Consider the following 13,066-nt stretch of genomic DNA (forward strand, 5'->3'; position numbering starts at 1 on the left):
TCCTGTCTGCCTGCTTCCATGTCCCCCTGAGTCCCTTCGGCCAACCAACGCCACCCAGTAGGTCCGTTTTTGCCTTTGGGGGCCTTCCACAACAGACACAGGCACCTAGCTCCAAAGCTTGAGGCTTTACAACCTGCCCGGGAAGACCCGGGGGCTTCTGGGTTTGGAGAGGCCTCCTTGGGTGACTCCCAGCATTCCTTGAGGTCTCTGCGCTTCTCTCCTCTGCCTGCCTCAACGTCCCCCTGAGTCCATGTTGCCCTCCCACTCCTCGCTGCTGCCCCGTTTTCACTTGTGAGAGACTTCTGTCAGAGACACAGGCACCCTGCTCCAAAGCCTGGAGCTTTACAGCCTGCCCGAGACAATCCTGGTGGCTTCTGGGATGGGAGAGGCCTCCTTGAGAGTATCCCAGCATTCCTTACGGTCTTGCCGCTTCTCCATTCTACCTGCCTCAATGTTCCCCTAAGTCCCTGAGCCTACCCCTACATTTCTCTGTGCCTCTTTTTCGCTTGTGGGTGCATTCCATGAGAGACACAGGCACCCTACTCCAAAGCCTGAGGCTTTACAGCCTGAGCGGGACAGCCCTGGAGGATTTTGGGATGAGAGCAACTCTTTTGGAAGGATCTGAGCAATCCCTGAGGTCTTGCCGCTTTTCCCCTCTGCAGGCCTCAACATCCCCCTTAGTCCTTGTGGCTCACCCATGCCACCCTCCGAGCCGTTGTCGCTTGTGGGGGCCTTTCGCGTGAGACACAAGCACATTGCTGCAGTCTGCAGCTGTACAGTCCCACCGGGAAAGTGCTGGGTGCTTCTGGGATAAGAGAGGCCTCCTTGGGAGGTTTCCAGCATTCACTGCGGTGTCGTTGCTTCTACCCTCTGCCTGCTTCGACGTCCCCCTGAGTCCCTGCCACCAGACCACGCCACTCTGCTGCCTCGTTTTTGCTTGTGAAGACCTTCCGCGAGTGGCAAGGAAGCCCTGCTCCAAAGCCTGGGGCTTTACAGCTAGCCTGGGACAGCCTTGGGAACTTCTGAGACCTAAGAGGCCTTTTTGGGATGCGAGCAGAATTTCCTTCGGTCTAGCTGCTTCACCCCTCGGCCTGCTTCAAAGTCCCCCTGAGTCCCTTCATTTGGCCCACGCCACCCTGTGGCCCCGTTTTCACTTGTGTGAGCCTTTGGTGGGAGAAACACGCACACTGCTCCAGAGCCTGGGTCTTTATAGCCCATCTGGAACAGACTTGGGGGCTTCTGGGATGGGAGAGGCCTCATTGGGAGGCTCCTAGCATCACTGTGGTCTCGCCGTTTCTCCCCTCTCCCTCCCTCAACGTCCCCCTGAGTTTCTGCAGCTGGCCCACGCCACACTGCTGCCTCGTTTTGCTTCTGGAGGCCTTCCGCGAGATACAAAGGCACCATACTCAAAAGCCTGGGGCTTTACAGCTCTCCTGGGGCAGACCTGGGGGCTTCTGGGATGGGAGAGGCCTCCTTGGGGTGCTTTCAGCATTACCTTTGCTCTTGCCACTTCTCCCCTCTGCCTGCTTCAATGTCCCACTGAGTCCCCATGGGCCACCTGCACCACCCTGCGGCCCCGTTTTCGCTTGTGGGGGCCTGCAGCAAGAGACACGGGCACCCTGCTCCTAAGCCTGAAGCTTTACAGGCTGCCAGAACAACCCTAGGGGCTTCTGAAATGGGAGAGACCTCCTTGGGAGGCTCCCAGAATTCCCTGAGTTCTCACTGCTGCCCCCATCTGCCTGCCTCAACGTCCCCCTGAGTTTGTGTGACCTACCCACGCCATCCTGCTGCCCTGTTTTTGCTTGTGGGGGCCTTCCACGAGACACACAGGCACCATGCTTCAAAGCCTGGGTATTTACAATCTGCACGGGACAGACCTGAAATCTTCTGGAATGGGAGAGGCCTCCTTAGGAGGCTCCCCGCATTTGGCGAAGTCTTGCCGATTCTCCCCTTTGCCTGCCTCAACGTTTCCCTGAGTCCTTGCTGCCTGCCCATGCTATTCTGCAGCCCCGTTTTCTCTTGGGGGCATTCTGAGAGAGACACAGGCATCGTGCTCAAAAGCCTGGGGCATTACAACCTTACAACACACTCCAGACAGTCTTACAGGCTTCTGGAACGGCAGAGCCCTCCATGGAAGGCTTCCAGCATTCCCTACGGTCTTGCTGTTTCTTTCCTCCATCTGCCTTAACGTCCCCGAGTCTCTGCTGCCTGTTTTTGCTTGTACAGGCCTTCGTCATGAGACACAGGCACTCTACTCCAAAGTCTTGGCGTTTACAGCCTGCCCGGACAGCTCTAGGGGCTTCTGAGATGGGAGAGGCCTTTTTTGGAGGCTCCCCCGCATTCTCTGCGGTCTCACCGCTTCTCTGCTTGCCTCAATGTCCTCCTGAATTCCTGAAGCTCGCCCACTCCCCATTGCGGCCCAGTTTTAGCTTGTGGGGGCCTTCTGCGGAAGACACATAAACCCTACTCCAAAGCCTGGGTCTTTACAACTTGCCCGAAACAAACCTGGGAGCTTCTGAGATAGGCGAGGCCTCCTTGAGAGGCTCCTGTCATTCCCTGTGGTCTCGTTGCTTTTCCCCTCTGACTGTGTCAACCTCCCTCTGAGACCCTGAGGCCCCGTTTTGCTTGTGGGGGCCTTCCACGAGAGACACAGGCACCTGCTTCAAAGCATGGGCATTTGCAGCTTGCCCGGGACAGCCGTGGGATCTTCTGGAATGGAAGAGGCCTCCTTGGGAGACTCCATTATTTTGTGAGATCTCGTTGCTTCTCCCCTCTGCCTGCCTTAACGTCCCCCGAAGTCCCTGCAGCCTGCCCACTACACCCTGCGGCCTCATTTTCACTTGTGGGCACCTTCGGCCAGACACACAGGCACCCCACTCCAAAGCCTACGGCCTTGCAGGCTACCAGTAACAGCCCTGTGGGCTTCTGGGGTGAATGAGGCCATGGTGAGAGGCTCCCAGCATTCCTTGCGGTCTCAACAATTTCCCCCTTTGCCTGCCTCAACGTCCACCTCAGTCCCTGCTGCCCAGTGACGCCAGTTTGAGGCTCCGTTTTCGCTTGTGGGGGCCTTCCGCGAAGACACAGGCACGGTGCTCAAAAGCCTGGGGCTTTACAGCATGAGAAAGACTTGGGGGCTTCTGGGATGGGAGAGTCCTACTTGGGAGGCTTCCAACATTCCCTGACCGCTCACTGCTTCTTTCCTCTGCCAGCATCTACGTCCCCCTGAGTCCCTGTGGCCCGCCACCACCACCCTGCTTTCGCTTGTGAGGGCCTTCCACGAGAGACACAGGCACCCTGTTCCAAAGCCTGGGGCTTTACAGCGTGCCTGGAATAAAGCGTAGGGCTTCTGGGATGGGAGAATCTTCACTGGGGGGTGCCCAGGATCCCCTGAAGTCTCCCTACTTCTCTTCTATTCCTGTGTAAACGTCCTCCTGACTCCCTGCTGCCCACCCACACCACCCTGCGGCTTCGTTTTCACTTGTGGGAGTTTGCCTCAAGAGACTCAGGCTCCCTGCTCCAAAGCGTGGGGCTTCACAGTCAGCCCGGGAAAGCCCTGGGGGCTTCTGCGATGGAAGAGGCATCCTTGGGAAGCTCGCAGCATTACCTGCGGTTTCGCTGCTTCTCCCCTCTGCCTGTCTCAACATTCCCTGAGTCCCTGCCGTCCACCCCCGTCAACCGGAGGCCCCCTTTTTGCTTGTTGGGACCTTCTGCGAGAGACGCAGGCACTCTTCTCCAAAGCCTGGGGCTTTACAACCAGTCCAGGACAGCCCTGAGGGCTTCTGAAATGGGAGAGACCCACTTGGGAGGCTCCCTGCATTCCGTGTAGTCTCACCTTTTCTCCTGTCTGCATGTATCAACATCCTTCTGAGTTCGTGCGGCTGCTCCACACCACCCTACAGCCTTGTTTTCGCTAATGGGGGCCTTCCGTGAGAGACACAGGCACTGTGCTCCAAATCCTGGGGCTTTACAGCCCGCCCGGGACAGCCCTGGGTGCTTCTGAGATGGGAGAGGCCTTCTTGGGAGACTCCCAGTATTCCCTGCGGTCTCGCTGCTTCTCCCCTCTGCCTGCCTCAATGTCTCCCTGAGTCCCTGCGGCCCGACCACGCCACACTGCGGCCTCATTTTCTCTTGTAGAAGCCTCCCAGGACAGAGACAGTCATGCTGCTCCAAAGCCTGGGGCTGTACAGCCCTCCCAAGAAAGAGCTGGGGACTTCTAATATGGGAGAGTCTTCTGTGGGAGGCTTTCAGCATTCCCTGTGGTCTCGCCTCTTCCTTACTCTGCCTGCCTCAATGTACCCCTGAGTCCCTGAGGCCCAACCACATCACCCTACTGCCCCATGTTCGCTTGTAGGGGCCTTCCAAGAGGGACACATGGACCCTGTTCCAAAGTCTGGGGCTATCCAACCCATCTGGGACAGCACTGGTGGCTTCTGGGATAGGAAAGACATCCTTGAGAGACTCCCAGCATTCTCTGCGGTCTTGCCACTTCTCCCCTCTGCCTGTCTCAACATTTCCCTGAATCCCTATGGCCCTCCTACGCCACCCTGAGGCCATGTTTTCGCTTGTGAAGGCCTACCACGAAAGACACAGGCATGCTGCTCCAAAGTCTGAGGTTGTACAGCCCACCTGAAATATCCCTGGGGGCTTCTGGGATGGGACAGTTATCCTTGGGAGGCTTTCAGCATTCCATGCCATCTCGCCACTTCTCCCGTCTGCCTGCCTCAACGTCCTTGTGAGTCCCTGCGGCCTACCCATGCCACCCTGCCACCCCATTTTTGCTTGCAGGGGCCTTCCACCATGGACACATGCACCCTGCTCCAAAGCCTGGCGCTTCACAGCTTGCCCGGGACAGCCCTGGGGGCTTCTGGGATAAGAGAGGCCTCCTTTGGGAGGAGCTTGCAGAAAGCGAAGATCGCGCCAATGCACTCCAGCCTGGGTGCATGAGAGGGAGACTCCCTTACAAAAACAACAACAACAACAAAAGAAAACGACACAGGCCTCCTTTGGAGGCTCCTAGCATTCCCTAAAGTCTCATCACTTCTCCCCTGTGACTGCCTCAACGTCCACCCTGAGTCCCTGTGACCCGCCCTCCTTACCAGTGGCCCCAATTTAGCTTTAGGGAGCCTTCTGTGAGAAACACTGGCAACCTGCTTCAAAGCCTGGGCCTTCACTGCCTACCCAATACTGCACTGGGGGCTTCTGGAATAGAGAGGCTTCGTCGCGACTCTCCCAGCATTCCCTGTGGTCTCTACACTTCTTCCCTTTGCCTGCCTCAACATCCCCCTGAGTTTCTGCAGCTCATCCATGCCACCCTGCAGCCCCCGTTGTTGGGGCCTTCTGGAAGAGACACAGACAATCTGCTCCAAAGCCTGGAGCTTTACAGCCCGCCCGGGGCAGCTTGGGGGCTTCTAGGGTAAGAGAGGCCTTTTCGGGAGACTCCAAGCATTCCCTGCTGTCTCCAAGCATTCCCTGCTGTCTCGCCGCTTCTCCCCTCTGCCTGCCTCAACAAGCCCCTGTGTCCCTGCAGCCCACCCATGCCACCCTATGGTCCCGTTTTCGCTTGTGAGGGCCTTCCTGAGAAACACGCACACCCTTCTCAAAAGCCTGTGGCTTTCTAACCCGCCCTGGACAGCCCTTGGGACTTCTCCGATGGGACAAGCCTTTTGGGAGGCTCCCAGCGTTCCCTGTGATCTCGCTGCTTCTCCCCTTTACCTGTCTCTACGTCCTCAAGTCCCTGCAGCCTGCCCACGTCACCCTACTTCCGCGTTTTTTCTTGTGGGGGCCTTCCGAGACACCCGCAGGAACCCTGCTCCAAAGCCTGAGGAGTTAGAGACCGCCCAGGACAGCCCTGAGGGCATCTGGTATAAGAGAAGCCTCCTTGGGTGGCTGCAAGCTTTCCCTGTGGTCTTGCCGTTTCTCCCCTCTGCCTGACTCAACATCTCCCTGAGTCCCAGGGACCTGCACACGCCACCCTGTGGTCCCATTTTCGATTGAGGGGTTCCTTCAGCGAGAGACACAGACACCCTGCTCCAAAACCTGGAGCTTTACAATTCGCCTGGGACACCCCTGAAGGCTTCTGGGATGGGAGAGGCATTCTTGGGAGGCTCCCAGCATTTTCTGCGTTCTAGCCGCTTCTGCCCTCTACCTGCCTCAACATTTCCCTGAGATCCTGCCGCCCACCCACGCCACCTTGTGGTTCTGATTTCACCTACGGGAGCCTTCCACGAGAAACCAAGGCATGCTGCTAAAAAGACTGTGGCTTTACAGCCCACCCGAGACAGTCATGAATGCTTCTAAAATAAAAGAGACTTTTTCTGGGAGGCTCCCACCTTTTCCTGTGTTCTTGCCACTTCTCCCCTCTGCCTGCCTTAACATCTTCGTGAGTCCCTGCGGCCCGCCCGCATCACCCTGCAGCTACGTTTTTGCTTGTAAAATCCTTCTTGGAGAGACACAGGCACCCTGCTCCAAGGCCTGGGGCTTTATAGCCCATCCGGGACAGCCCTGTGGGCTTCTGGGATGGGAGAGGCCTCCATGGGAGGCCGCCAGCATTCCCTACGGTCTCATTGATTCTCTCCTCTGCCTGCCTCAAAGTTCACCTGAGTCCCTGCGGCCCACACACACCATCCTGCGTCCCCGTTTTCGCTTGTGGGGACCTTCCGCGAGAGATACAGGCACTCTGCTCCAAAGCCTGGGGCTTTAGAGCCCGCCCAGAACAGCCCTGGAAGCTTCTGGGATAAGAGAGACCTTTTTGGGAGGCTCCAAGCATTCCCTACTGTCTTGCCCTTCTCCCCTCTGCATGCCTCAACGTCTCACTGTGTCCCTGCAGCCCGCCCACCCCACCCTACGGCCCCGTTTTTGCTTTTGATGGCCTTCCGCGAGAGACACAGGCACCCTGCTCCAAAGCCTGGGACTTCAGAGCCCTCCCGGGACAGCCCTAGGGGTTTTTGGGATGAGAGTGTCCTTGTAAGGCTTTCAGCATTTTCTGCGGTATGGCCACTTCTCCCCTTTGATCTCCTCAATGTCCCGCTTAGTCCCTGCAGCCAGCCCAAGCCACCCTGTGGCCCCGTTATCGCTTTTCAGGGCCTTCCGAGAGATACACAGGCACTCTGCCCCAGAGCCTGAAGCTTTACAGCCCGCCCGGGACAGCCCTTGGGGCTTCTGGGATAACAGAGGCCTTTTTGGGAGGCTACCAGCATTCCCTGCCGTCTAGCCGCTTCTTCCTTCTGCCTGCCTCAGCGTCCCCCAGAATCCCTGACACCAGCCCACGTCAGACTGTGGCCCCGTTTTCGCTTTTGGGGGCCATGCGTGAGAGACACAGGCAATTGGTTTCAAAGCCTGGATTTTTACAGCCCGCACGGAAGCGACCTGAGGACTTCTGAAATGGGAGAGGCCTCCTTGGGAGGTTCCTAGTGCTCCCTGCTGTCTTGCCCCTTCTCCCCTCTGCCTGCCTCAACGTCCCCCTGAGTGTCTGAGGCCTGCCCACGCAAATGTGCAGCCTTTTGTTGGCTTATGGGGGCCCTTCGCGAGAGACACAGGTACCCTGTTCCAAAGCCTGAAGTTTTACAGTCCACCCAGGACAACCCTGAGGGCTTTTGAAGTGGGATAGGCGTCTTTGGGAGGCTCCCAGCATTCCCTGCCATCTTGCCCTTTCTACCCCTCACCTGCCTAAACGTCCCACTCAGTCCCAGCGCCTGGCCCACACCCTCCTATGACCCAGTTTTTGCTTTTAAGGGCCTTCTGCGAGAGACACAGGCACACTGCTCCAAAGCCTGGGGCTTTCCAAGCTGCCCAAGACAGCCCTGCGGGCTTCTGGGATAAGAGAGGCCACATTGGGAGGCTCCCAGCATTCCCTGCCATCTCGCTGCTTCTCTTTTATGCCTGCCTCAACGTTTCCCTGAGTTCCTGCGGCCCGCTCACAACACCCCAGAGCTGCGTTTTTGCTTGTGGGGGCCTTCCGAGAGAGAAACAGGCACTCTGCTTCAAAGCCTGGGTCTTTATAGCATGCCTGGGACAGTCCTGCGGGCTTAAGGGAAGGGAGAGGCCTTTTTTTGGAGGTCGCCAGCATGCACTGCTGTCGTGCCGCTACTCCCCTCTGCCTGCCTCAACATTTCCCTCAGTTCCTGTCGCCTGCCCACGCCACCATGTGCTCCGTTTTCACTTGTGGGAGCCTTCTGTGGGGGACACAGGCACTCTGCTCCAAAGCCTGGGGCTTTACAGCCTTCCCAGGTCAGACATGGGGCTCCTGGGATGGTAAAGGCCTCCTTATAAGCCTCCTAGCATTTGCTGGGGTCTCCCCACTTCTCCCCTCTGCTGGACTCAATGTTCCCCTGAGTCCCTGCAACCTGCCCAGGTCACCGTGAGGCCTCATTTTCCCTTTTGGGGGCCTTCCACGAGAGATACAGACATCCTTCTCCAAAGCCTAGGGCTTTACAACCCGCCCAGGACAGCCCTGGGGGCTTCTGGGATGAGAGTCCTCTTTAGCAGGCTCCCAGCATTCCCTGCTGTTTCGGCGCTTCTCCCCTCTGCCTACCTCAACATCCCCCAGAGTTCCTGGTATCCGCCCATGCCACCATGCGGCCCAGTTTTCTCTTGTGCAAGCATTCTGCGAGAGACACAGGCACTCTGCTCCAAGGCCTGGGTCTTTACAGCCCGCCCGGGGTTCACCCTTGGGTCTTTTGAAATGGAAGGCACATCCTGGGGGGGCTCCCAGCATTCGCTGTGATCTTGCCGCTTCTCCCCTCTGCCTGCCTAAACATCACCCTGTCCCTCTTGCCTGCCGACGCGAATCCACAACCCCATTTTCACTTGTGAGGGCCTTGGGTGAAAGACACAGGCACCCTGCTCCAAAGCCTGGGGCTTTACAGCCTGCCCAAGACAGTTCTGAGGGCTGCTGTGATGAAAGCAGCCTTTTTGGCAGGCTGGCAGCATTCCTGGCAGTCTTGCTGCTTCTTTCCTCTACTGGCTCAACTTCCCCCTGTGTCCCTGCGGCCTGCCCACGCCACCCTGCGGCCCCGTTTTTGCTTGTGGGGGTTTTCTGTGACAGATACAGGTACTCTGCTCCAAAGCCTGTGACTTTACCAGCTGTCTGGGACAGCCCTGGGGTCATCTGGAACGGGAGAGGCCTCCTTGTGCAACTGCCAGTCTTTGCTGCTGTTTCGCCACTTCTCCCCTCTGCCTGACTCAGCATTCCCCTGAGACCCAGGGACTGCCCATGCCATCCAGAGATTCCGTTTTTCATAGCAGAGGACTTCAGCGAGAGACACAGGGACCCTGCTCAAAGCCTGAGTCTTTACACCTAGCCCAGGACAGCACTGCGGCTTCTGGTATGGGAGAGGCCTCTTTGGGAGGCTCCCATCATGCTCTGTGTTGTGGCTGCTTCTTCCCTCTGCCTGCCTCCATGGCCCCTGAGTCCCTGCCACCTGTCCACGCCACCCTGCGGCATCGTTTTTGCTCTTGGGGGACTTTTGCAAGAGACACAGGCACCATTCTCCAAAGTTCGTGGCTTTATAGCCTGCCCAAGATAGCCCTGGGGGCTTCTGAAATGGGAGATGCCTCTTTGGGAGGCTCCCAGCATTCTCTGTGTTCAAACTGTTTGTCCCCTCTGCCTGTCTCAATGTCCGCCTGAGTCCTTGTAGTTTGCCTACGCCACACTGCAGTCACGTTTTCGCTTGTGAGGGCCTTCCGACAGAGACACGAGCACCCTGATGTAAAGCCTGGAGATTTACAGCCCTCACTGGGAAGCCCTGAGGGCTACTGGGATGGGAGATGCTTCCTTGGGAGGCTCCCAGAATTTTCTGCCATCTTCCCACTTCTCCCCTCTGCCTCACTCAACATCCCTTTGAGTCCTTGCGGCCCACCCGGGCCAGCCTGCGGCCCTGCTTTGGCTTGTGGGGCCCTTCTGCAAGAGACACAGGCAAGCTACTCCAACACCCGGGGTTTTACAGCCTGCCTGGGACAGCCCTGGGGGCTTCTCAAATGGGAGAATCCTCCTTGGTAGTCTCCCAGCGTTTTCTGTGGTCTTGCTGCTTCTCCCCTTTGCCTGCCTCAACGTACCTGTTAGTCCTTGCAGCCCGACCACGCCATTCTTCGACCTCCTTTTCGCTTGTGGGAACCTTCCAAGAGAGAGACACAGGCACCCTGCTCCAAAGCCTGGGGCTTTACAGCTCACCCAGGACAGACCTGGGGGCTTCTGGGATGGCAGAGGCTTCCTTGGGAGGCTCCCAGCATTCCATGGGGGTGTCGCGGCTTCTCCCCTCTGCCTGCCTTAACGTCCAGCTAGGACCTGCCGACCACCCAAACCACACTCTATCCCCGTTTTCACTTGTGTGGGCCTTCCACGAAATACACAGCCATTCTGCTCCAAAGACTGGGGCTTTACTGCCCACCAGGGACTGCACTGGGCGCTTCTGGGATGGAAGAGGCCTCTTTGGGAGACTCCCAGCATTCCCTGCCTTCTCAAGGCTTCTCCTCTCTGACTACCTCAACATCTCCCTGAGTGCCGGTGGCCAGCCCACGCCACCCTGTGGCCGCGGTTTTCATTGTGGTGGCCTTTCGCTAGAGACATGGGCACCCTGCTCCAAAGCCTGGGGCTTTACCACCCGATTGGGGTAACCCTGGAACTTCTCGGATGGGAAAGGCCTCTTTGGGATGCTGCCAGGTTTCCCTGCAGTTCTGCACCTTCTCCAATTGGCCTGCCTCAATGTCCCCCTTAGTCCCTTCAGTACACTGATGCCACCCTGCAACCCCGTTTTCTCTTGTGGACGCATTTTGTGAGAGACATAGAAACCCTGCTCCAAAGCCTGGGGCTCTACAGACCGCTTAGGACAGAACGGGAACTTCTGGGATGCGAAAGGCCTCGTTGGGAGGCTTTCGGCGTTCTCTGCGGTCTTGCCACTTTTCCCCTCTGCCTGCCTCAACGTCCCCCTGAGTCCCTGTGGCCTTCCCACGCCACCCTGCAGCCCCGTTTTCGCTTGTGGGGGCATTCTGCGAGAGACACCAGCACCCTGCTCTAAAGTCTGGGACTTTCCAGATCGCGGGGGAGAGCCCTGGATTCTTCTAGAATGGGAGAGGCCTCCTTGAGATGTTTCCAGCATTCCCTGTGGGCTCGTCACTTCTCCCCTTGCCTGCCTTAACATCCCCCTGGGTCCCTGTCGCCCGCCCACGCCACCCTTAGGTCCTGTTTTCGTTTGCTGGGGCCTTCCCCGAGAGACAGTTACCTTGATCCAAAGCCTGGGCTTTTACAGCCCGCCTTAGAAAGCCCTAAATTATTCTGGGACAGGAGAAGCCTTCTTGGGAGGGTACCAGTAATCCCTGCAGTCTCTCCGCTTCTCCTCTCTGACTGCCTTAATGTCTCCCTGAGTACCTGCCACCCGCCAACGTCTCCCTGTTGCTCCGTTTTGGCTGGTGCGGGCCTTTCGCGAAAGTCATAGGCACGCTTCTACAAAGCCTGGGGCTTCACAGCCCACACGGGAGGGACCTAAACTCTTCTGAGATGGTTCATTCCCTGTGGTCTCGCCGCTTCTCCCTTCTGCTTGCCTCAGGTCCCCCTGAGTTCCTGCCCATGCCACCTTGCGGTCCCATTTCTGTTTGTGGGGGCCTTTGCCGAGAGAGACAGGCACTCTGCTTTAAAGCCTGAAGCTTTACAGCCTGCCTAGGACACCATGTTTTCTTCTGGTATTAGAGAGGTTTCATTAGTAGGCTCCCAGCATTCCCTGCGTTGCCCCTGCTTCTCCCCTTTACCTGCCTCAACGTTTCTCTGAGTGCCTGAGACCCGCCCACGCCACCCTGCGGCCCCGTTTTCACTTGTGTGGGCTTTCTGCGACAGACACAGGTACCCTGCTCCAAAGCCTGGGGCTCTACAGCCCGCCCAGGACAGCCCCAGGGGGCTTCTGAGATAAGAGAGGCCTTCTTGGGAGGCTCCCAGCATTTTCTGTTGTCTTGCCGCTTCTCTCCTCTGCCTGCCTCAATGTCCCCCGAGTACTTGCAACCCGCCCCACCACCCTGCAGCCACGTTTTCGCTTGTGGTGGCCTGCCATGAGAGACACAGGCAGGCTGTTCCAAAGCCTGAAGATTTAGAGCCCGTCTGGGTCAGCCCTTGGGGCTTCTCTCATGGGAGAGGTCTCATTGATAGGCTCCCAGCATTCCCTGCGATCTCACTACTTCTCCTCTCTGCCTGCCTCAACGTCCTCCTGAGTATCTGCGGCCCACACACGCCCCCATGTAGCCCTGTGTTCGCTTGGGGGGGCATTCTGCAAAAGACGTAGGCACCTTGCTCCAAAACCAGGGTCTTTACAGCTCGCCTGGGACAGCCCTGGAGGCTTCTGGGATAGGAAAGGCCTCCTTGGGAGGCTCCCAACATTCCCTGCCATCTGGCTGCTTTCCTGGTCTGCCTGCCACAATGTCTCTCTGAGTTCCTGCTGCCCGCCCACGGCAACCTGCGGCCACGTTTTCGCTTGTGGGTGCCTTTTACAGGAGACACAGGCAGCCCGCTCCAAAGTCTGGGGCTTTATAGTCCCGCCAGGACAGACCTGAGGGCTTCTGGGATGGAAGAGTCATCCTTGGGAGGCTCCCAGCATTCTCTGTGACTTCGCTGCTTCTCCCCTATGCCTACCTCGATGTCCCCTGAGACTTTGCCACCTGCCCACACCACTCTGCGGCCCCGTTTTCTCTTATGGAGGACTTCTGCAAGAGACACAGGCACAAGCCTTAAGCTTTACACCTTGCCCGGGGCAGCTCTGGAAGATTCTCAGACGGGAGAGGCCTCATTGGTAGGCTCCCAGCATTACTTGTGGTCTCGTCAGTTTTTCCCTCTGCCTGCCTCAACGTCCCTGTGAGTCTCTGAGACCCAGCAGCGCCACCCGACAGTCCCCTTTTCCCTTATGGTGGCCTTCGGCGCAAAGCACAGGCACCCTGCTCCAAAGTCTGGGATTTTACAGCCCGTTTGGGACTGCCTTGGAGGCTTCCAGGTTAAGAAATGCCTACTTGGGAGACTCCCAACATTCCCTGTCGTTTTGCCACTTCTACACCCCTCTTGCCTCAACGTCCTTCTGAGTCCCTGCGGCCCGGC

The sequence above is a fragment of the Chlorocebus sabaeus genome, chromosome 8 (assembly GCF_047675955.1).
Source record: "Chlorocebus sabaeus isolate Y175 chromosome 8, mChlSab1.0.hap1, whole genome shotgun sequence".
Lineage (NCBI taxonomy): Eukaryota > Metazoa > Chordata > Mammalia > Primates > Cercopithecidae > Chlorocebus > Chlorocebus sabaeus.